Raw genomic sequence first — 8,029 nt, 5'->3', positions numbered from 1 at the left:
ACTGGAAAAAAGCATATAGAGCTTTTGAAATGTGCTGTTAGAGCACACAGCACACTTGCCACACGTGTTTCCATAGCCTCCGTGCCTTCCCCGTGTAAGCCGCAAAGTAACTTTATAAAACTGGCGCCCTGTATGCTAATTACCTGAGGTAGTCACGTGGGCGGTGTTCGGCTAGCAGGTAGTCACGGTCCCCTGGGCGTTCTTCCGCTGTAATCACGCCCCTCTGGGCGTGATTCAAATGGCAGAGTGGCTGTGGCGTCACTCGGGAGCGCGCCGTGCCCAACGTCGGCGGGCTTACGTACTGATGCCGGACGCCGCCGCACATGCGCAGTGCAGCCGCTTCCATTCCGGTTGCATTGCGCCTGTGCAGAAAAGCCTCGAACTCCGACTAACAGGCTATTCGAGGCTATTCTGCACAGGCGCAGTACCGCCGGAATGGAAGCGGCTGCACTGCGCATGTGCGGCGGCGTCCGGCATCAGAATGTCACAGCTACTCGGCCATTTGAATCACGCCCAGAGGGGCGTGATTACAGCGGAAGAACGCCCAGGGGACCGTGACTACCTGCTAGCCAAACACCGCCCAGGTGACTACCTCAGGTAATTAGCATACAGGGCGCCAGTTTTATAAAGTTACTTTGCGGCTTACACGGGGAAGGCATGGAGGCTATGGAAACACGTGTGGCAAGTGTGCTGTGTGCTCTAACAGCACATTTCAAAAGCTCTATATGCGTTTTTCCGGTGATTGGTTCCCTTTAAGGACAGAGCCTGAAATGGCCTTAATGACAGAGACAAATTTTATGAATATGACCAGTGTCACTTTATTCATTAATAACTTCGGGATGCTTTTACCTATCCGGCTGATTCTGAGATTGTTTTCTCGTGACATATTGTACTTTACATTTCTGGTAAATTGGAGTCGATACTCATAACAAATCTTTATGAAAAAAACCCAAATAATGTGAAAAAATGCATTTTTCCAACTTTGAAACTTTTTTGCGTATACAGAAAGTGGTTATACCACATAAATTATATATTAAATAGCATTAGCAACATGTCTACTTTATGTTGGCGGCATTTATTAAACGATCTTTCATTTTTTTTAGACAATAGGGAGCTTAAAACATTAGCAGCAAATTTCCAAATTTTCAGTAAAATTTCAAAATCAGATATTTTTAGGGACCTGTTCAGGTTTAAAGTGTATTTGAGGGGCCTGTATGTTAGAAAGCCCCACAAAGCACCCCATTTCAGAAACTGCACCCCCCAAACTCTGCAAAAGCACATCCAGAAAGTGTTTTAACCCTTTAGGGGAGTCACAGAAATAAAAGCTAAGTGTGTAAGGAATTTGAAAATTTTAATTTTCTGTGCAGAGATTTTATTGTAATCCAATATTTTTCATAATTATAAACCTATTGCCAGAGAAATGCACCCCAATATTGATTGCCCGGTTTCTGCAGTTTATAGAAATACCCCATATGTGGCCGTATTGCGCTATTTGACGCAACCACAAGCCTCAGATATAAGGGAGCGCCTAGTGAATTTCAACGCCTCCGTTATATTTGGTCATTTCTGACTGTACCACTTCAGGTTGGCAGAGGCTCTGGGGTGCCAAAACCTAAAAAACACCCCTAAAGGGACACCATTTAGAAAACTACACCCCTCAAGGAATGTAACAAGGGGTGCGGTGAGCATCTGGACCCCACAGGTGCTTCACAGATTTTCAGAACAATATGGCTTGAAAAAAGAAAAAAAAATTTTTTACACTAAAATGTTGTTCTAGCCTTCAATTTTTCATTTTCTTAAAGGGATAAGAGGGAAAAAAAGACAAAAAATGTGTAGCGCAGTTTCTCCCGAGTACGGAAATACCCCACATGTGGCGATAAAGTGCCAAGGGGGCGCAGGACGAGCCTCCAAAGGGAAGGAGCGCCAATTGGCTTTTGGAAGCTGAATTTCACTGAAAAGGATTTCAAGGGCCATGTTTCATTTACAGAGCCCTCGTGCTGCCAAGACACTGGAAACCCCCCACAAGTGACCCCATTCTGGAAACTACACCCCTCAAGGAATCTAACAAGGGGGGCAGTGAGCATATGGACCCCACTGGTGACGGGCATAAATGTGGAACAATGTGACGTGAAAGGGAAAATTTTCATTTTTTCACTTTCATGGCACAAATGTGCCCGTCATCAAGGGGTCCATATCCTCACTGCACCCCTTGTTAGATTCCCTGAGGGGTGCAGTTTCCAGAATGGGGTCACTTGTGGGGGGTTTCCAGTGTTTTGGCAGCACGAGGGCTCTGTAAATGCGACATGGCGTTCATCATCCATTCTAGCCAAATCCAACCTCCAAAATCCAAATGGCGCTCCTTCCCTTCGGAGGCTTGCCCTGCGCCCACATGGCGCTTTATGTCCACATGTGGGGAATTTACGGACTCGGGGGAAATTGCTCTACACATTTTGTTTTTTTTTCCTCTTTTAACCCCTTGTGAAAATGATAAATTCAAGGCTAAACCAACATTATAGTGTAAAAAATTTAATATTTCATTTTCACGCCACATTGTTCCACATTTGTGCCCGTAACCAGTGGGGTCCATATGCTCACTACACCCTTTGTTACATTCCTTGAGGGGTGCAGTTTCCAGAATGGGGTCACTTGTGGGGGGTTTCAACTGTCTTGGCAACACAGAGGCCTTTTGAATGCAACATGGCCCCTCGAAATCCATTCCATCCAAATCCAGCCTTCAAAAACCAAATGGCGCTCCTTCCCTTCGGAGGCTTACCCTGCACCCGCATGGCGCTTTATGTCCACATGTGGAGTATTTCCGTACTCAGGGGAAATTGCGCTACACATTAAATGTTTTTTTTTTATCTTTTAACCCCTTATGAAAATGAAAAAATCATGACAAGATTAATGATTTAGAGTAAAAATTTTACAAAAATTACACTAAATGTTGGTCTAGCCTTGATTTTTTTCCATTTCCACAAGGGGTTAAAAAAGAAAATGAACACAAAACGTGTAGGGTAGTTTCCCCTGAGTACGAAAATACCCCACATGTGGGTATAATGTGCTATATGGGCACAGGGCAAGCCACCAAAGGGACAGAGCGCCATTTAGAGGCTGGAATGGAGGATGGAGGCCATGTCGCAATTACAAAGCTCCTGTGCTGCCAGGTCAGTAGAAACCCCTGACAAGTGACCCCATTCTGGAAACTACACCCCATAAGGAATCTAACAAGGGGTGCAGTGAGCATATGGACCCCACTGGTGACGGGCACTTACGTAGAACATGTGCCGAGAAAATAAAAAATACAATTTTTTTCATTTTCACGTCCCAAATGTGGCCGTCACCAGGGGGCCATATCCCCGCTGCCCCACTTGTTAGATTCCTTATCGGGTGTAGTTTCCAGAATGGGGTCACTTGTGGGGGGTTTCTACTGTCCTGGCCGCACAGAGGCTTTATAATTGCATCATGGCATCCTCTAATGGGAATGGCGGCCATACCTACTTAGCTGGGGAAAAGGGACCATTCTAATTTATTTGGGGGTATTAGGCCAATTATTAGTTTATAAGGTTGAAAATGACAGGTGTCCATCAAATTCAACCTGTGTTGATCCAGAGGAAGGCAAAAACCCCTCGTGAGGCAGACGACAGTAGCCTCATCACAGGGGAAAAATTCCTTCCCGACTCCATAATGGCGATCAGAATAATCCCTGGATCAACGTGACCCCTGAAATAGGAATAAGGGACAGAATTTAGATAATGTAGAACCCCAGTGACGTGTGGTGCGCCTTGGAGCGATCCAGTATGCAGAGCCGGGGTGATCAGGACAGGTGTCACACTGGAAAATGGTGTCCTTCCTGATCCCCCTGTTACGCCACACTCTGCACTTCTTCTGGGGTCTCCTGTTTTCCAGTGTGGGGGACGTCACCTGGAAAATGTTGTCCTGGTGCGATACGGGGTCCTTCATATCCAGAAGAGATGGGTCCGCTCCATGGCTGCTAAATATTAGGGCTCTATTACTACTTCTGATATTTTCGGATCGTGCCCCAAGCTACAGGGCAGCGAGGGACTGGAAGAGGGGGTGCTGGTATAAAAGTTATCCCCGTACAGGTGGTGACCTTTATCCAGCAGTGGGAAGATCAGTTCCCGGACGATCTTCCCACTTGTTCAGAGGATGGGGGGGGGGGGGGCAGCTGGGGGCTGGATTCGGGTGTCCCTTCCTACATACACTCTAAGGGTACATGCACACTGCGGAATGGCGAAGGATAACCCTTCGTGCATTCCACAGCTGGCACCCACAGGCGGACTGATGCAGGCGCACGTCTCCGTCCGTGTCATAGACTCCATTCTATGCACGGGCGGATTCCACTCTCTGTCCAACGTGTTCATTCTTTGGACGGACGATGGAATCCGCCCGTGCATAACATGGAGTCTATGACACGGGTAGAGACATGCGCCCGCATCAGTCCGCCGGCGGGTGCCAGCTGCGGAATGCACAAAGGGTTATCCTTTGCCATTCCGCAGTGTGCACGTACCCTAAATCTGTAAGTGTACCCTGAGGTACGCTCACAGAGTTTGTAGAATTTCACACCATACCGTCATCTCTTATTGGGACGGTACTGGCGGAAAAGACGTGTCTGGGGGGAAGCGTACGCTACGCTACCCCCAGACACGTCACTGGATGATGAGGATGAATGGAGGAAAGAAGGATCCCCCCATTCATCCTCACTGGCTGTTTCGGTGTCGGAGGCAATAATAACGTATCCCTCTGACGCCGAAAACACCCTGGGGGCCATCTTTATATGGGGATTGGTATATGGGGTATGTAGTGGTGTAGTGTCAAACTTTATTCAATGTAGTGTGGTGTAATGTAGTGTTTTTTACGTGTTTTTTTACAGTAAGTATAAAAAAAAAAACCTACGCCAACAAAGGAGTTGCTGATAAATGCCGCACTTATGTGCGGCACTTATCAGCAGACCGTGGCAGTAGGATATAGAAAAAAAAAACACCCTACACCAAAAAGGAGGAGTTGCTGATTAGCAGCGCACTTTCGTGCGATGCTGATCAACACTCAGCAGCGATAGGGTGCGGAAAATAGAAAAAAAAAAATTTGAAAAAAAAACAAAAAACTTTCTACATTCTGAACATCCCTGTAGCTGCTGATAAGTGTATTACACATATCAGCCGCTAGAGGGCAGCAGAGCGCAAAATACGGAAAAAGCCGACGCTGGAGCCGAAAATAGCCGAGAGAAGCCCAACGTGACGTCACGGAGGAAGCCGAAGACCCGAACGAAGACGAGGACGCCGCGAACCCGGAAGACGCCGATCAGGAGCCCGGGACAGGTGAGTAATGTACAAATACCTGCTCTGGACCCCTCGGCTACCTAGCTGAGGGGTCCAGGGCAGGTATTTACTATTTTGTGGGACTCTGATCGCCGTGCCACCGGCCCGATCGCCGTGAACACGGTGGCACGGCGATCACCATTACTTTTTACAGTAATGGCGGTCGGTGCCGTCCTCTGACAGCACCGACCGCCATTTTTTTCCGGGTCATCGGGTCGCCGATGACCCGGAAAGGTTCTGATCGCCGCTATTGGCTGATCTGAATTGATCAGCCTATAGCGGCGATCGTAAGCACGGGGGGTGGTTAACCCCCCGTGCCGTAAAGCTAAGATGGCCTGCTATGATTTATAGCAGGCCATCTTCCCCGACCGCTGTGTGTGAACACACAGCGATCGGGGAAACATCGGGCGTACCTATACGCCCGTTTGCGTTAAAGCCCACCCTGCGGGGGCGTATGGGTACGCCCGAGGTCGTTAAGGGGTTAAAGCAAGGGCTGCACGATTCTCGAGCTGTGTAATAGGCAGATCGCTGCTCACTTACTGGACAGATCTTGAAAGTTTCAGATCTTGAAACTTGCCTAAGGGCCCTATTCCACCGGACGATTATCGTTCAGATTATCGTTAAATCGTTCGGTTGAAATGCAGTTAACGATTAACGACCGAACGAGAAAACGTTGATTGCTTTATAAGACCTGGACCTATTTTTATTGTTGCTCGTTTGCAAAACGTTCGCAAATCGTTCACATTGAATAAAACATCGCTCGGTCGTTCGCAGTAGATACGAACGCAATAGCAAAGAAATAGCAAAGAAAAAACGCAAATACGATCATAAGTAACGATTATTGTTCCATGGAAATGAGTGAACGTTTTCAGGTCTTTCGCAATAGCGGTCGTTTGAGATCGTTAATCGTTAACGATTATGCAAACGATAATCGTCCGGTTGAATAGGGTCCCATGTCCTGTAAGAGAGTGGTCTCCAATGCCCCCTGTGGTATCAGCACCAGATCTTGTAAGGTGTGAGGTACGGCCTCCATGGATCCCACAGATGATGGACGGGATTGAGATCTGGTGAATCTGGAGGATGAGTCACCATCTTGACCTTTTTGCCATGTTCCTCATTCCTGAACAATGTCTGCAGTGCGGCCCCGGGGCATCATCCTGCTGACTGCTGCCATTAGAGGGTCCTACTGCCATGGAGGGGAAGGGACTTGGTGTGTACAATGGTTAGGCAGGTGGTCGGTGTCACAGTAACATTTACTGCCCCCGCCATCTTGTCTTCTCTTCCCCAGATAAGTGACGCGCACACACCCCCGGTCATCCACATGATCCATCAGACCATTGTTCCTTGCTCCAGTTGTGATGCCCATTGTAAACACTTTTAAGGGTTGCAAAATAAAAAAGCCTGTGAAGCCTCTTTTTTGCATATTGATGTTTCCCAGGGAGAAATGCACCTCGGATTTAACTGCATTGAGCGCTTTAACCAACAGCCGGCAGTGTTATCTTTGGCTGGTCTCCCGAGATCAGTGATTGGTTTCTCTTGTGACTTTTAAGGGTTGGACAGGGATCACACAAAAAGATAGATGGCACTGCTTACAAACGATCCTAATGTTGGATTAAAATATTGCAGCTTTTGAGTGAAATAAACATGGAATAAAAGGACGGATGGAGATAGATGCTAATTATTAGGGAAAGGCCTTTTCCAAGAAAACAACAGTGTCCCCTTTCCCCTATATTGCTCAGGAGATATTGTTGTTACCCTGCACTGGGTGGTGGGCTGGGTTGTGGGCTGGGTGGTGGGTGGGGTTACAGATGAGGCATTACAGCTTGCCTTACCCACAGAAGAGACACAGGTCACATGTCCTCCATCAGAAGGGAGAGGAGGACAAAGGAGTGGAGATGGAGAGGACTGGGTAGTGAATATTTTCAGCAGCTTTAGGGTGTAAGTCGGGTTGAGCTGCAGACAAACGACCCAACTCATGTAATAGAAACCTGTTATACACAATCTTAGATTATGGGTGGGGATTTAACAGGGTTACTTCTTTTCCAATTACAACACATTGATGGCCTGTCCTCACGATAGGTCATCAATATAAAATCGAGTATGAAAGTGCACAGCGAGGGACTCCATTCTGGCAAAACATTTTCCACATTCAGAACAAAATGGCCTCTCTCATGAGTGGTTCCTCATGTGACTGACGAGAACGGTTTCATTTGCAAAGCGTATGTCACACTCACTACATGAATATGGCTTCTCCCTGTGAGTGTGAGTTTGTTTATGGCTCCTGAGGGTTCCTTCCTGTGAAAAACTTTTTCCACATTCTGTGCACAAATATGGTCTCTCTCCTGTGTGGGTCCTCATGTGTATGATAAGAGTTGATTGAGTTGCAAAGTTTCCATCACACTAACTACATGAATATGGCTTCTCCCCTGTGTGAGTCTGTTGATGACTGATGAGGTTACCTTTTTGTGAAAAACTTTTGTCACATTCTGAGCATGAATATGGCCGCTCTCCTGTGTGGGTCATCATGTGTCTGTTAAGGCTCCGCTTAGTTGTAAAGTGTCCATCACACTCACTACATGAATATGGCTTCTCTCCTATGTGAGTCTGCTGATGTTCGATAAGGCTTTCTATCTTTGAAAAACATTTGCCACATTCTGAACAACTTATTAACTTTATCTTTGTACTGTGTCGGT

Source organism: Dendropsophus ebraccatus, chromosome 9 (genome assembly GCF_027789765.1).
Source record: "Dendropsophus ebraccatus isolate aDenEbr1 chromosome 9, aDenEbr1.pat, whole genome shotgun sequence".
Classification (NCBI taxonomy): Eukaryota; Metazoa; Chordata; class Amphibia; order Anura; family Hylidae; genus Dendropsophus; species Dendropsophus ebraccatus.
Note: the sequence above shows the minus strand (reverse complement) of the source record.